Here is a 16,303-nt window from a genome sequence, read left to right as displayed (position 1 = left end):
CTGTACTTGCATCATTGTTTTCATGCAATCTCATTAAAGCTCAGGCAGAATGTGATTACACAGCTGATTTTCATTTTTTATTTTAGAAGCAAGTTTATTTCTCTCAGGGACATTCATATAATTTGTGGCCTTTTTGTCAGTTATTACTAATTGCCATGAAGGGCACTGTGATAAATTGAGGTCAAATCAGGGAACTGCATTAATGGGTGAATATATAAAGCTATAGTAACTCGACTGTCGCTGTACAGTAATTACAGTTATTACTCATTACTGCTTTTTATTATATTAACTTTAGGGAAGGATGAATTCTCCAGGGATCTGAAGCTGCACTGCGTCCATCAGGTATGAAGAAGCAGGAAGACAGTGCCTCCACTATAACAGCCAGCACATGTCAGTTCACTGCACACATGCAACAGGCATGTAGTGTTAAAACCCATTATCGGCTAATATGGTTCCTAACAGCCCGAGCACAGCCACAGTATCAGTGACGGCATCGTGCCATGTAGTCAAAATCACAGCCTGTCTCCATCAGACTTGGCAGCAGCTGATCGCAGCCTTTTAACACAATGTAGAGACTAGAGCTGATAAACCAGCTCCACTAGTCCTAGTTATTAGTTCACCTGCAGTGATGGAGATGGAATCTGTGCAGCCACAGCTGAGACTGCCCATAAATGGCTGACTACCTAATACTACACAACATTAAAGGTAACACAGCCATGAAATTACTAAGAGGGGAAATACATGACATGGCAATCCAGAAATTGCCTAACAAGGAGTAAGGTATGAAAATTGTAAATTATCCAGAACAATTTAAAGAGATGAAGCTAATAAGTGACATTTTATTGCACCTAAATACTCCACACATTGCATTGTCCATAGATCCAATATAACAGTTACCACGTTAGAGTGATTTTCTTTTGTTTTTGCTGTGTTGTGTTGTCTTTTATAAAAGTTTGTTTGCATGAGATTTTGTCTGCATCTGTTTTGCTCATCCGAAACCCTCAGTACTTTCATCCAAAAAACTGTGCTTGCTACACAAGATTTGTACTAGATCAAAATTAGTGGTATGATGCCACACGTGGACACAAGCCAAGTGTTTGCAAGCAGCACAGTGGTTGGTAATAAACAGTGTGACTTCACCGATGCTGTGCCAAAATCACATGATTAATAAATAAATCCTTCTTAAAAAGCCAAGGGTAAATGCATCAGAATGATTTCAACACAATAGTGAGTTGCAAAGCAGCTGTGAGCACATCAGGGAATGTTTTGTTTTTTCAATTTGAGATTGATTTGTGAATATGCAGCAAAAAAGCAGATAATTTGCATCCTGATGGAAAGTAAATGTTCCCCTATAAAGTAATAATGAGAACAGCCAGTCTCACCTCCACAATGCTGAATGAGCCTGGCTTTGTGAGACGAGGCCAAGTCAGATGTCTTTTGTATGGAGGCTCTGTCACAGTCACACCTTCAGGCCATGATGTGTTTAACTGGCGTTTTGAATTGTGCTTGTAATCATCGAAAATGTCCTCCTGGGTGTTATTGTGATAATAAATGATTTTCAGCGGTGATTCATTTTCAGTCCTGAGGTTCTCCAGAGCAGCGACGTGACGCTGAATGTTCCTGAGCATTACATGATAAATGTGTCAGGAGCTGATCAACCATCCATTGGTATGCATGTAGTCTGAATGCTGCACCGGCTGCATTAGTTATGATGAATAATGATATGATTTGTGGTCTTGGAGAACTGTCGGATTTATTTTCCAAGAACCTTTTCTCTCGAAAGACAGTTTGTCATCACCTCAACTCGCGCCATCATATCCTGCTGTGGCTTTAAATAATAAATATGGCTGTGGCATTTTGGAAATGTACCTCTTCGGGGCGACCACCATATATTTCACTTGATGCACTTCATCTGTGGTGTTTTCCATTGTTGTTCTTCAAGGTGTAATAGCTGTTATGCAATTGTATCAGCCTTGCAACAGAAGGTCAGCTTTAAAAGGTTTCCATTACTGAAAAGGTCAGTGCTTCCAGGTGTGAAGCTGCACCAGCACACCACAGAGGGAAGCGTCAAAAGCATGGGAACAAAACATGTAATTGGACGAATTGTCTCTAATTGCATTGGATCTATTATTCTTTTGTTTTCCGTGTGAATCTGTGTTCACTTGGTTGCTTTTTACATTTTGTTATAGGAAACAATACGATGCACATTAATGTCCATCTTGTCTTTTTTTGGGGGTATTTGTGCGAAACTAATTGCATCCGACAGAATTAATGTAAGCACTAGCTCTTAGTTGTTGTATCAACTTGTTTATTGTAATTAATCAATAACAAGGCTTTAGGTTAATTGTTTAACTCACAAAATCAAATGTTTGCTGCATATTGTTTGGCCACTGGGACCGAACCTGACCCTAAGCCAGTGTTAGTGTTTATACTGTAACTGTGTGTATTTGTGTGTGTGTGTGTCTTGCACACATGCATCTGAATACCATTGCTCCTCTTGTTCTCACTGTTTGTAAATGTGTGTGCACATGCTATGTGTCCGTGCATGTGTGTGTGCACATCTATTATGTGTGTGGGCTGTTCCCTCCACTACCCTGAGCGGTGGCTAGGGGGTGCACTATGGACACGCTGGCTGGATGGGTGAGAGAGAGGGAGAGAGAGAGAGAGAGAGAGAGAGAGCAACAGACAGAGAGTGAGAGTGTGTGTGTGTGGGTGTGTGTGTCTTTGTAATGTATTCCTGCCTGTGGCTGGGCTGGTCACATGGGGAGAGCAGCCTGTTTAAAACAGCCTCGGCTTGCTCTCTCAGAGCAGTGCGAGACGCAGAGACAGACGCACACGTTCTCCCTCTCTCCCCGCTCTCTTTCATGCACACACACGCATGCTCATGCACGCAGACGGCAACTGTCCTCTATCGGACTGACACACCACACACGCTGGGATAGACACACTCCTCTTTGCTACAGTGGAGAAGAGGATAAGAAGTGACATATCAGGAAAAAACTGAAATACAGAAAAAGAGGAGGTTCACAGTGAGTAGCCCATTGATTTTCATTCATTTGATTTGAATTTATATTTTTTTGTTGCATTTTTTTGGGGGGACTTTGCTCTTCTTCAGCGCTGCCTGACCGGGACCTGACAGGGAAAGAGAGTTGGATGGAAGGGACTGAGGGACTGTGACACACAAAAAAAAGAGAAGGAAGGAAGGAATAGCCAGAAGCAAAGGAGAGGTGGCAGAGGATAGTGATGTGGGGCTAGTGCAACAGCAGAATACCTCTCCATCAATCTCTCCCTCTGTCCGTGGGATCTAATGCTGTTAATTAGCAGCGTGCGCTTGGAATGAGAGGAATGCCACTGCACGGAGCTGGAGTGGGGTTTGCTCTGGACTCTTTTCTGTGTGCGTTTGTGTGTGTGTGTGTGTCCCATGTCCTCCCTGTCCTCTTGTGTTTTGTATGCTGGCTGCATTGTGGAGGACGGCCGAGCGGATGCTTAGCGGACTCCCCGAGACGCACGCTGGTCCGGCTGTGATTTATAGAAATGTATTGATATGCAGACGGGAGATGATGGACCCGTCACAGTACTCAGTTGCAGCGATATGAGTGATGTGTCGGGGGGGGGGGGGGGGGGGGGACAGAGAGTCTCTCGCCTGCCTCTTCTCCTGCCTGTCCCTCTCTTGTCCTCCTGCCTCGCCTCCCATTTCCCCTGCGTGCTGCCGCCACTGATCTCTCCTCTCTGACACTGTCCCTCCTCGTCTCTGTCCTCATCTTTTCATTAACTTTTCTCCCTGTTTGCATATCCCCCCTCGGTTTCTGTGTGTCTCCTAAGCTCTACACGCTCTTTATTTCATCCAGCTTCCACTCTATCTGCATCCCCCCCTCTACCACCAGCACCACCTCACAAACCCCACGCTGGCACATACTGGTGGAGATTGCTCAGTTGCGTAGAAAGGGAGAGAATCGCGGAGTTGTAAGGAGGGGAGGGAAAGGGGAGAAGAAAGAGAGAGGAATGAAGGAGAAAGTGGAAGGAGGGGAGGGAAGGGGGGGGGGGCATTGAAAAGGCTGACACTGGCTTGGACAATTAGCCAGGGGAGTCCGTCCTGGGGTGCTATTCTGAGAGGGGCTTTGGCCCCTGGGCCCTGGGCGCTGGGTCACGGGGTGCCTTGACCCCTCCAGTCGACAGCTAGGCATGGGAGCCATTATCACAGCCTGATTGATTAGCACTGAGCGGAAATCCCTTTTCTCTTCACTCCTTGGGAGAAAAAGACGGGAGCTTTTTGTCCTTTTGCTGCTGCTGGTTTAGTATCTGCCGGCATGAATGTGCAAAGCTCTGGCTCTTTTTCTTTTTTCTTTCTTACTGTTGTCAGTTATGGAGGTCTGGTCTCCATATATCTCCCCCCTCTCTCTCTCTCTCTCTCTCCCTCACTTCTTTCTCCCAGACAACTTTTCTCTGTGTGTGTGTTTTGAGTGGGAACAATATTTATTTAATCACAAGACAGTTTTCCTCTGAGAAAGAAGCTGCAAAGATTTGCCCTGAGACTTCTCCAGTCAGACATCTGATCTTATTGCGTTTCCACTTGCACGTGTCTCGGCTTCTGTGAGGTGTGCACCTGCAGACGCTGCCTGTGTATTGTCGAGACCTCCTGGAAGTTGTCGAGGGAGAAGGGGAGTGGAAGTGCGAGAGAGATGGATAACTTATAAAAAAGAGATGTGAAGGAAGATATAGTAAAAGACAAGAATGGTGGGTTGAAATATACTAGTGGACAGCTTGGGAAATTGAGCTCGTCTCCTCAGTCTCAGTGTGTTTTCCCTTTATATTGTGCCAGCATCTCCATCTCATTCCTCGGTTTTGATCCTCCCCAGTCCCATCCCTCGCTACTTTTTGCCCCCCCTCAACCCCCCACCCCCCGCCTCCTCAGACTGGGGAGTTTAGCGGGGTGTTTAGCCCAGCTCACGGCTGATCAAAGCAGTGTGTGTCAGACCGGGCTTAGCCCAGCCACTCCTAATGGAGCACCGTTTTCATGCCTAGTTGGTGGTGGAACGGGTGGGAGAGATGGGAGGTGCTGGGGGGGGGGGGGGGGGGGTGGAGAGAGAGAAAGGGGGTGCAAGTAGAAAGACTGACAGAAAGAGTTCAAGGGAGGAAAAGGCAGCTATTGACGCACATGCAGGGCAGGCAGATGGAGAAATGGGTTAAAAGATGAATGGTACAGGCGAGAAGAGACGAGGCGAAAGGAGTGAGGGATGGTAATGATTAACAGAACAAGGGAAAAGGTGAAGAAGTGCAGACGAGAGCAGAGACAGTGGCTGTCAGGAGCAGACAGAGGAGCTCAAAGCTGAGGAGAGTCAGGCTGTACATGACTTCCCAGTGTTCTAGTCTTTTTTCTCCAGTGGAGGGACCGATTACCAACAGGGCATATACAGTGTAGCCCGGCACAGGATAGCTCCCACACATGGTTTGGTTTTGGGCTGGAAACAACACCACACGGGAGGAGGCCTGTGTGTGCATGGGTGTGTGTGTTTGTGATGAGAAAAAACTCTTTGTGTGTCTGTGTGTGTTAAGCATCTGTGTGCCCGTCTGTGTCCCTTTATGTCAATTAGCAGACATACATTCACGTGAAGTCTCCGTATATAGATTTTTCACAGACGATAAAAAGCCGCAGAGACTTCTTTGCACATTGACCCTAAAATTGGAAGTTTGGCTCCTCGTTGAAAGATTTTCAGTTTAAAGGGAACTTTTTCTCAGAGCACGAATAAAAAGTTGCGGTTTAAAACCTTGATATGATAAAAAAGTTGGAAATTGGAAACTTGCATGTGATTAACCCATCTAGACCAGATGCAACATATGAATCTCCCTCTGTGATGTGTGTTTGTCATTGGTTTGGTTGTTTTCAAGATGTGTTACCGATTTTCCGAAAATTCGATGAAATGTGTTACGTGAATTTTTTATTTGGTGCAGTTTTTACCAAAGAAAAAGTTTTTCAAGTCGCACTTCGTCAAAGTTTAGTAAGTGGCTCGGTTACAGGGTCTTTTAAACCTTTAATTTCCCTCTGACGCTGATGGAAGCGTGTAATGAAAACAGAACACAACATGAAATGCAACTGGAAATCACAACAATTGTGCTCGTTTCCAACCGTATCCAGTTTACAGGGTAAATGCAATTATACACGATGAAAGTTTCCAGCCCTCAAATAATTTTATTTCACGCTTCCACCAGCGTCAGAGGCTAAAAATAAATAAAGGTTTCTGTGAATGTCAAGGTTTTAGTTAAGGAGTCTATGGGGAAAAATTCTACCAACAGGCTAATAAGCAGAGATTAAAGGTTCATAATGGAAGCAGGATGAATGAAATACTAAAGAAATCATTTGACACTAGTTTATATTCACAGTGTCAGGGTTACATCAAAGTTTTTATATACTCCTGAACTTTACTTTCCCTCTCTCCCCTTCCTTCCCTTCCTCTCTTTCTTTCCTTTCAACTCTTTCTCGCCTGATATATCTTCTCTAATCCATTTACGTACTTGTCTTTACCTCCATCGCTCATCCTCTCACTGACTCATCCCTTTACCCCCTCATCCCTCTTTCGCTCCTGCTCTTATGGGCTGTTCACACGCATGGATTCATAAAAGCTGGGACAGCGTCGGCTGCTGTCATTGTGAATGAGTCGCGGCTTTGAGAGGGAGAAGTTTAGAGGCTCAGACACAGTCGGGGCGACAGCCATCTTGACATTCATCTTGATTTCAGTGGAAACGGAAGCTCAGAGTTATTTACTGTGACATAATGCAAAGGAACTTTTTAAAAATGTTATTCTCTGTGACCTGTCTTCAAGTTAGCAGAAAATAAAAGTTAAATACACCCGCAGTACGAGTGATTCATAACTGGCCAGATACCGCCAACTACTTTTATCCACATGTGTGAACGCACTGTTACTCCCTGAGGTCCACTCTGTCTTACCTCCTCTACACTCCTCTTTTTTCCTCCTCCTCCTCTCCTCTCCCATCCCTGGCTCGCAATGCTGGTGTTTATGCTTCAGACAGAAGAAAGGTAAGGTAAAACTAGGATAATATTTCCCCTAACATACTTACTGCCTGGGTAAACATCCTCCGACAGATGTCCGAGTGCGGGGTCTGATCAGAGCAGCGCAGGGGCCGTGAATCTCACTGCTGTAACATACACAAAGCCAACAAATTGGAAGCCGGTGTGGAGCTGTGTGTGAGCGGGGTGAGAGGTAGGGAGGTAGGGAGAGTTAGTCACCTTGAAAAGTTTTTCTGAGTGGGAGATTAGTCCTGAAACTTTCTTTTTGGTAGCAAAGAGCGTCACAGGAAACTTTCAGGGTCAACTTTGATCAATGGACAGATTCATTGCTAAAACTTGTTGGCACGAGAAACATTGGATTTATGCCTGATGATGTGTCTGTTTCTCCGGAGCCACTCTCTCACACGTCAACCGGTTGGAATCTTCTCAACCAAAGAAAAGTGATAGAAATGTTCAAAGCTGAACCTCATTAGATTTTAAAAAGGGGCGTTGAAAGGATTTGGATCTGATAAGAGTGAGAATCTAGAGTCGTAAGGGAAGAATTGAATGGTAGATTTTGGTAAGTGTGTGTCTGTGTGTGTGTGTGTATGCACCAACAGACGTCTCACATGCCTCTGTTGAAACAAATGCGGGTGTGAGCTTTGTACTCAACAAGTCTCCAAAAGGCGGCAAAGACATGAAAAAGCCAGCGCTCCCACTCTCCCCTGTGTACCCTGTGTCTCTCTTTTAGTTAGATGTGCCGCTTGCTGTGTGCTTTTATCTAAATGCACCTGAGGGTTTGAGAACATGACAAGATTTTGTTAAGATTTGGCCCCAATTAAGCAGCTTCACATGTGTCTCAGAGATCCAAGTTTAGCGACTGTTTCCTCTCTGCACCCGGAGCTGGAAGATCTGGCTCACAGGGGGATTTGGGTGTGTAATTATTTCGGTAATCCAAAACGACTCGTGTGCTTTCTTTGTACATTTTTAATATGGCGAGAACATGAAGATGTTAAAACCCTCTCTCATGCCACAGCTCATAGCATGCCCTCCAACTTTGGATCGGGACCTTTTAAATTATGGTAAGTTGTGAAATATATGTTAAGACAAGTCTCTTTCTGTGGTTTCTGAGTCTCCGTGCTCGGTTTGTAAATTGATATTTTTCTAAACTTGTTTATGTCTGCTGCCCGTTTTGTTCTATTTGCGTCTGCTTGCCTGCTTTTAATTTTTTTGTGCCTCAGAGTCAGGGTCTGTCAGTTTGTCTTTTTATCTGTCAACTGTTGTGGGTGCCAGTGGGTCAGTGTGCGTGTCAGTTTGTGTGCGTATGATAGTGAGTCTCCGCTGTACTTTCTCCACTCAGCCCCTGTAGCATTCTTTCAGCGCAGACGATAGAACATTTTGGCTCCTAACTCTCTGATCAAAGCTAACGAGGGATGAGAGGAGGGAAACTGAGAAAACTGTTAATGACTCTGTACGCCCCAACCCGCCGCCATCCATACACACACACACGTCCAACGTTTCCTCTAGGCCTGTCACGTGTCTTCCAGAAATTAAAACTAATTTGAAATGACACACAATTGTTCAGAATGCATTCCAATGATCCCCCTTCGTCAACTATGGGCTCCATATTTTTGCAGATAAATCTTGACGCACGTTTTTGCACTGGTTTGGCCTCAGCAAACTTTTCCTGCTAGATCACGAGGCAAACTACTCCAAACTGTCCTGAGTGCTTATCTCCAAAGATTGTATTAGAATATTAACTTTCAAATGAATGTCGGAATTTCTGTCTCCTGCCATCTGAAGGCAGTTCGCCACACGACATGTGTGCAGCAAACTCGAGTGCGTGCATATGCCCAGAAACCCACACACCCTTCTTTGCATGGAGACACATTAAGTGCTCGCATTCAACATAATTTCCTCCGACACGAGCACATTGTATATTTAAATGCATCTTGAGGACAAGCAGAGCAGAGTAAATATGCCTCCGGGCAAAAGCGCGATATAGTAAAGTATGTATCCAGTGCAGTAATACATGATGGAACTTGTGCTGGAGTCATTAAGCACATCTCTGAGCTGTAGATGTGCGATTGGTTTTTCATCCATCCTCTGTTAAGGATCCAGTCCCTCAGACTAACCTGCTACGTATTTGATCCTTAAATACTGGAAATAATGATATTGGCCAATTAGCTCAGGATATGTTTTTTCTATATCGGCTGAACGATTATCCTGGTGCTCACTTGTGGTCCAACTAGATAAAAGCAAATAAATCCTGTTTGTTATCACATTACCGTGTTAATAAAAACAGCATGTAGCACCTTTTTAAATTGGTTAAATCAATTGCATCTACATGTATCTGCCATCTGTGGATGCCTTTCCTCTGCTCTGCCATGAGTTTGTTGGCCATTGATCAAAAGCTACTTATATTTGTGACCTTTCTCCCTTTCACTGCATTTATGACTAGTCCTGAGCAGTTCTGATAAATGCAACATATCTGCTGTCATCAGTTATACGCCTGCCATCTCTACCTCCTTTTGAAGAAATGCATATGTGAGCGGATATGTGTAGTTTGATATATACATTAATCATTTAAAGGAAAAGCTGAGGGCTAATCTTTGATCCTGAAAGTGCTGTAAAAAGAAATATTATAATAAAGCCACCACTTTTATTTAAATTGCACTTTTTTTCCAACATTACTCTCGAATGCCTTTTTTAATGTACAAGTTCAGTGCCTGTTCCAGAGATGCTTGTTTGGAAAGGTTACAGCTTTCTTTCTGAAATCTGGTTATTCCCACTCTGGTGAAGCTGGAATGAGCACAACCCCCAACAAGAGAAGTAGTTGTCGTCACTTAATTTGTTTTAATATTGAGTGCATCACAATTGGCACAGAATCTGCACTTCTTTGCCCCCTCATGGAAGTGTGAATGCGATAAAATGAAGAGATATGAGAAAAGCTAAAGAAGGGAGGTCAGGTATCGCTAACTGCAGACAAGACATGATGGGGACTTCTTGCAGGAGAGGAGACACTGGGAGGTCGACCGAAGTGGCTCGAACAGTTGAGTATCACAAAGAGAAAAGATGTTCTCCATTGAGACGGCATGAGGGAATACAGGAGACAAGGAGGACCTTACAGGAGAGGCTGTGAATCCATGAGGGAGAGATTGAGAGAGACGAGATGACTGTGAAGAGGACTGGAAAGGTTAGGGGGAGGCTAACAACAAGACTGATTGTGGTAGGAAAAAGGAGACAAACACTGGAGATTCAATCATGGTGCAGTTTTACAACGGGATACCGTGATTGGGACCAGAAGGAAAGTGGCAATGAGAGGATAGACAAATGTAGGAGGTGTGTGTGGGGGTGACGGGAGGGAATTAGAAATGAGGGAAAGATGACTAACACGAACGACTGTAATCTTTGTTACTGGAGTAGAAGAAGATGGTGAGCAGGAGGGAGCTCAACACAATTATGGCCTCTATTGATCGAGACGGAGTAGAAGTACGAAGATTAAAAAAAACGGGAAAAGAGGGAAAAGTGTTTCAAATGCAGTTGGTGTCACAATTTGGATTTTTTAGTTTTTACCCAAGTAACCTGAAATCTTAGTAAGTTAGATTTTTCATCACCGCGTCCTCGTTCATTTGCATGTTTACTTTTTGTTTCAAAGTCAAGCTGAGACATGACATCATCGTCCCTGTGTGTAGAAAACGGCTCTGGGATGCTGCCGTATTATTAATAATGCACCGCGTTAAAAATGCATGAATTTTCCATCAATTGGAAAGTGAACATTAGGGCACGTTTTTTTTTTTTCTTCCTCTAAACGATAATGACATGCAGATATCTACATCCTGTTGGTTCTGCAAGCTATTTATTTCATATTTATTATATTAACGAATGCATATGGGCTATTAAAAGCCTTAGTGCTCCGTTTCTGGCACTGATAACTGTACATATGTGTGCTTGTTTTTGTGTGTGTTTACGGTTGTGTATCCTTATGTCTTTCTAATGTCTGTGTCCACTCAAGTGTGAGAAGCCGCTGCCTGTGCACGTCTGTTGTTGCTCATGTCAAGCTCTTTCCACAACCGTCCATAGGTTTGCTTTTTGGGCGTGTACACGACGCACACTAGCCTTTTATGCACAAGCGTGTATGAGTGAGTGCCTCTCTCAGAGCTGGAGGCTTTTAATCTATTAAAGCCTGATCCTTAAACACTAATCAATGCACCCTTTTATATTTCCATTACAGTGCAGAGAGAAAGGGATAAATAAAGCATGACCGTGGAGCTCAGTGGCGGCCACATAACAATGAAAGATCCCCACGGTTGTTCAAACACACACAGAGAGGCTCGACTTAATTGTGTCAAAAACAGTTTGCTGTGCTCTGTGGTGGCGGATTCTTCTCCATCATCATTATTTTGACACTCACGTACTTATTGTAGTTCTGAAATGTTGTTTTCTGCGACCATTTCCTTCGTCAGTGGAGTGAATGAATGCTAATCAACTTCCTGTTCCCTTGACTGACAGTGTGTCTCTAGAAATGTATTCACTATCCCATTTGTATGTAATAAGGCTGCAAGTAAAGTCCCTCTGCAAGGTTGGCTGATTTTCAATTATATATTACAGTGTGTTATTATATTTCCAGTTGCTGACACTTTAGGTCTTATTTTGATCGTTTTGGTCATTGTTTCAATCGGCCAAGTTAATATTGAACCCACGGAAACAGTGCCTGAGCTGGAGAGACATGGTGAAAGCACTCCACCCTCTGACAGGGTAAGAAATGAGCTGTCACACCGGTGGTAAACAAGCCAACAGTTCAACTCTCAAACACTTGGAGGTAGGTGTAGATGCCATGAGAAAAAAGCGGGCGTAATAAGAAGGGGTATCAGAGAACTTTTCTACTACACTTAAGACTGTGATGCTGTCACTCTTAATCGTGCTAACTAACTGACAGACAAAACAAAAAACATAAACCTCCATTAGTGGCGGTAATCGTTTAGTTGTTGTTCACCTCAGGGGGTTTGTCATGAAACCTGTATGATCGTTGCACTGATCACATTTCTTCCCCAACCTGACACCCCTTCTCCCAGCTCTGGGGCAATTAGTTTGGCGAGGGCAAATTACCAATGCTGCAGAAACCAGAGCCAAGATTTGATCAACTTGAATTATAGTTCAACGCTCAAAGGAAATTCCTATTCCTCTCAGCAAACTGGTAAACACAATAATGAGCATTTCTTTGATTTAGAAAAAGACAGAAAAAGTCCTCTTTTTATCAGGAGGCTCAAAGAATGGAAAGGCAAAGCCGGGGCTGCCTCATCAGTATCTGTTACAATTAAAAGGATGATTAATGTGTGTACTTGACACCTCCTACTTACGTTTAAACAGATAATTGCCTCTGCCTGCTTTAGAATATGTGCTTTTTTTTAATGCAACGCACTCCTGTCACCGGCCTCCTTCCCCTCTGTCTCCCCCCTTTTTTAAAACCAAGCGCGCTCCTTGCTTGCAGTATTGCGTCACATATTCCCTTCAGACCACATTTCACTGGTGATAAATGCACACTGTATCATTCAGCTGTCGGGAGAGAACATTTCCAAGCCGTGCAGCTGACGGCATGCCCTCCCGATTTAGGGATAATTTACAGCAAATGACTGCAGTGCAACAAGAAGCCACACTTGCCCCCCCCCCTCCTGCTTTTTTCCCCATTTTAAACGCACTAAGTTGATGGTATTTGCCTCCTCACAGAGCACACTTTATTAGCAACGTCCGCTTGTGTACATGTCCCTCAACCCCAATTAATTTACTATACTTAAGTGGCGGATTTGCATTAGACTGTGCTAGCCCTTGGAGTATACTTTATTAGCGTTGTCTGGGTTACATGCACCCCCACCGCCCATCCCCTGCCGCCCCCCCTCCCGTGCCCTCGGATTCAACATGCACGCAAACGCATTTATTTTTACCGGAGTGCGTATGTTTCTTTTTTTTTTCTTTCTCCGCTTCACTGTGGTAGTTTATTAGCAATGTCTCCTTTGATAGTTGGTGTGCACGCTTGATTATGGCTGAAAGGGAGTGGGCCGGGCGCTGGGCCGGAGAGGAAGTCTGCCTAATGATATTAACAACATCCTTTATTGGGTAGCTACTGCCGACAGAGGGAGGGGAAAGGACAGGGAGTACATGGGCAGGGACGAGGGGAGAGGGGGGGGGATAGGCCTAAAGAGACGGGGAGAAGGGAGCTGGAAAGAAAAAGGGGAAATGGGGGGGGGAAGAATTTAGGGCGAATCAAAGAAACATTGTGTGGAGGGAAGGTGGGGGGGGATGCAGGAGCTGGTTACCTTGTCTAGGGATTAAGCAAGAAGAAAACTAAGGAAGGGGTCAATAGACAGGACAGGAATTAAAAAAAAAGAATCCAGCGAGAAATTATAATCCCGACACAAGTGACCCTGACCCCAGTACTGCAGTGGTTTGTAGTCTCACTCTGTCTTAATATATTACACAAACCAGTCAGCTCCTCTGTGGCTGTCTAATAGAAACTCTGCAGTTGCATCACAAATCGCTCAGCAGCCGCGCCTTGCTCCATCGTGGACGTCCATAGAGGGATTAGCTGCGTGTAAATAATGGCTAAGTGCCTAGCAGCTGGAAAACCAGAGAAACCTGAAAAAAATATGTTGTGATGCTGATTTAAGTTGGGTTTAGAAATGTTAGAAAGTGTCAGTGATGATCTGAAAAGTCTGTGTTCACCGGACTGTAATGGTTATCTAGGCAGGTGCTGTGGCTAACAATGTAAAACCCAACACCTCAGGGACAGCACTTGAGTGTTTTGTTCTAATTAGATTAAGATGTTTTCCTCTGTTTATCATTTTAAGCTTCTATTTATAAAGGATAACAGAATTAGGATTTGCTGAATGTGCCTGTGGTCAAAAGGCTTTTAGGCGTTCAGTGTTCAAGCAGCAAATTGAAAATATAATATGTAATTTTCCTCTTTTTAAAATGTCTAAAAAGAAAAATCTACCAATTTAGTACTATGTCTATCTCTGCTATACCTTCTTGGGCGAAAGACATATGGCGAAGGAACAACTAGCCGCCAGCCAGTTAGCCAGTCGGCTGATTTCTCCTCCCACTGTTTGCTTTAGTCACTCTTAATGGTTCACGCTTGTTCATTGCCATTGGCTGCGTAACGTGATTACGACTTAACTACATTACCTGATCCGTGAACACGATTTGTTCACATGAGTCGCGTCAGGTAGTTTCTCATCAGCAACGTTAGCGAAGACAACAACTCCCACGATCCCTTGCGACATCTCAACGTCATAGATTTAGGTCTTTTGTCATCAGTTTGATTGAGAGACCCCTCAATGGCCGAAGCTGCATATTGTACGTTTCATCGCAGCTGGAGTTGCTGTAAAAGCTTGTGGAGTTTTTATGTGAGGATGACACACACAGAATGAATGAGAGCTGGAGGTGGATGGATTGAAGGCATCGCATACAACTAAATTGCAACAGCAAACACAATGTCGAGTATCACGGCCGGAAGCAAAAACCTCGGGGAGAGGCCTTGATTAACTTGAAGTGATTGGCTCTGTTATTGAACCTGACAACTGGATCTGATGGGAGCAGCTTTGGGTCGAAGGCTGTCGGGGAATGTGAGGCTGGTGGTTTGCACTGGTCGTCATGGGTCCAAACGTAATTAGTCATTGGGAAGAAGTATAGGTGAGATATGAGGGGGGGAGGGGAGGGGGGACTGCAGTGATGAACCATGTTAACCATTATTCTAGTGTTTGTGTCTGCAGTTTAATGTAAAAGGTTTGACCTCCTTTCATAACTTCATTCGCTCACACTCATACAGAAACATGTTTTTTATCCATAATGTATTCAGCTTCACACAAAGGGAGTCAAGGTGACACTGGGTCATAAACACTTGTGCACAGGAGCTGTGTTGTCGTGAATGGAGTTGGGGGTTATTTACATAACCAGTTTATGTTCTCTTGTGCTGTTGAAAGACATAATGAGAGTCACATCTACATGCCACTTACAGAGAAATACACATATTTACTGTATTGGAGTTGATTAAAGAGAAAACTACTGAATGGGGACAAAGAAGGGCTGAGCTGTAATCAGTCTATGATGAGATTTCTCAATAGCTTTGGAAAGAGAGGACTTTATACACACACCCTAACAAAAGAAAATATAACGCTTCGACACCTTAGCTTTAAAAAGTGTATATTCTCTTACATTTCAGGACTAAAGAATTACATATTCATTCATTACAAGATATATTCCTTCTTTGAATAGAGGTTGATGTTGCTCGGCTAGCAAGTGTTTGGTTAGTCCAGTTTAACCTGCAGGAGTTTCTGCTGCAACATGTTCTGCTACCAACTAAGAAATAAATTCACAAGTGAAAAGGAAGTTCTTAGTATTTCCTGGTGTCTTTACGGCAGAAGTGAAACAAAGGAATCCAACAAAACGACCAAAAATGATGAGTTGGGCATCGACTTGGTGCCGCACCTCAGTCAGCCGACTCTAGTTGTCTGTCTACAGATGTGTATACGTTGTAAGATTTATTGTGGGAGGAAGAGAAAGTTGCATTTCAAATCAATCATATTCAATTCAAGTGTAGTTTCATTGTTATTTAGTGTTGCAGCGACGTCTTAGTTCAGCCCAGGGCACAAACTTCATCAGTGTCTTGAGTTTAGTGTGAAAAACAACAACCTGCATTGTGTTGTTTATGAATAATGTAATGAAGTAAAAATGCCCATTCCAAACCTCAGCACCTAAGCCCCCAGAAACCAGGGAGAACTCTGAATGAGAGCGGGTGCTTGCCGATCGTTTAAACGCAAAGGGGTCAAATTCGTGAGCTAACCTGAATTGTAAATCCCAATCGAATGCCATAACTCTCCTAAGTCAGGGAGTGTGTGTCTTTGAAGATGCAAGGCCTCACCGCTCTCTGAAATGTTAATTTCATTGAAAAGTTAATTTGTCTTGCATCATAAACGCATCAGTTGCATTCATAATTCTGCCGTTGCTCGATCCTGGAACTTGTTTTGCTCTTACAAATCATTCCTTCATGGCACCAAATCCCGTTATCACTCGTAATTATGAACTCTCCTCAAGCACATCATATTAAAGAAAACCCAGTTTTTTTAATCTTGAACAAGCTGTTGTAATTAACGAAGCACACAGAGTAACATTTTAGTCTGTAGAGAAAACCATACATGGAACAACATATGTTAACAGATGCAACCACAGGACAGTGTCTGACACTATTGCAAACACACACATAAACACATAGTGAACTATCACACATGCATGTTCCTGTTCATA

The 16,303-nt window shown here is 43.7% G+C and overlaps 1 protein-coding gene across 1 annotated transcript in view; it reads left to right on the top strand.

Moving 5' to 3' along the window:
• Positions 1–2,814: 2,814 nt before the first annotated feature.
• cntfr (ciliary neurotrophic factor receptor) overlaps positions 2,815–16,303 on the top strand; it is a 199,634-nt gene continuing 186,145 nt past the window's right edge. The window contains exon 1 of the mRNA XM_062413558.1: positions 2,815–3,029. The gene's annotated coding sequence lies outside the window, so the exon portion shown is untranslated. The remainder of the gene's footprint in view (positions 3,030–16,303) is intronic.

This window comes from Platichthys flesus, chromosome 19, assembly GCF_949316205.1.
Source record: "Platichthys flesus chromosome 19, fPlaFle2.1, whole genome shotgun sequence".
Lineage (NCBI taxonomy): Eukaryota > Metazoa > Chordata > Actinopteri > Pleuronectiformes > Pleuronectidae > Platichthys > Platichthys flesus.
Note: the sequence above shows the minus strand (reverse complement) of the source record. Positions and strands in the feature narration are given on the sequence as shown.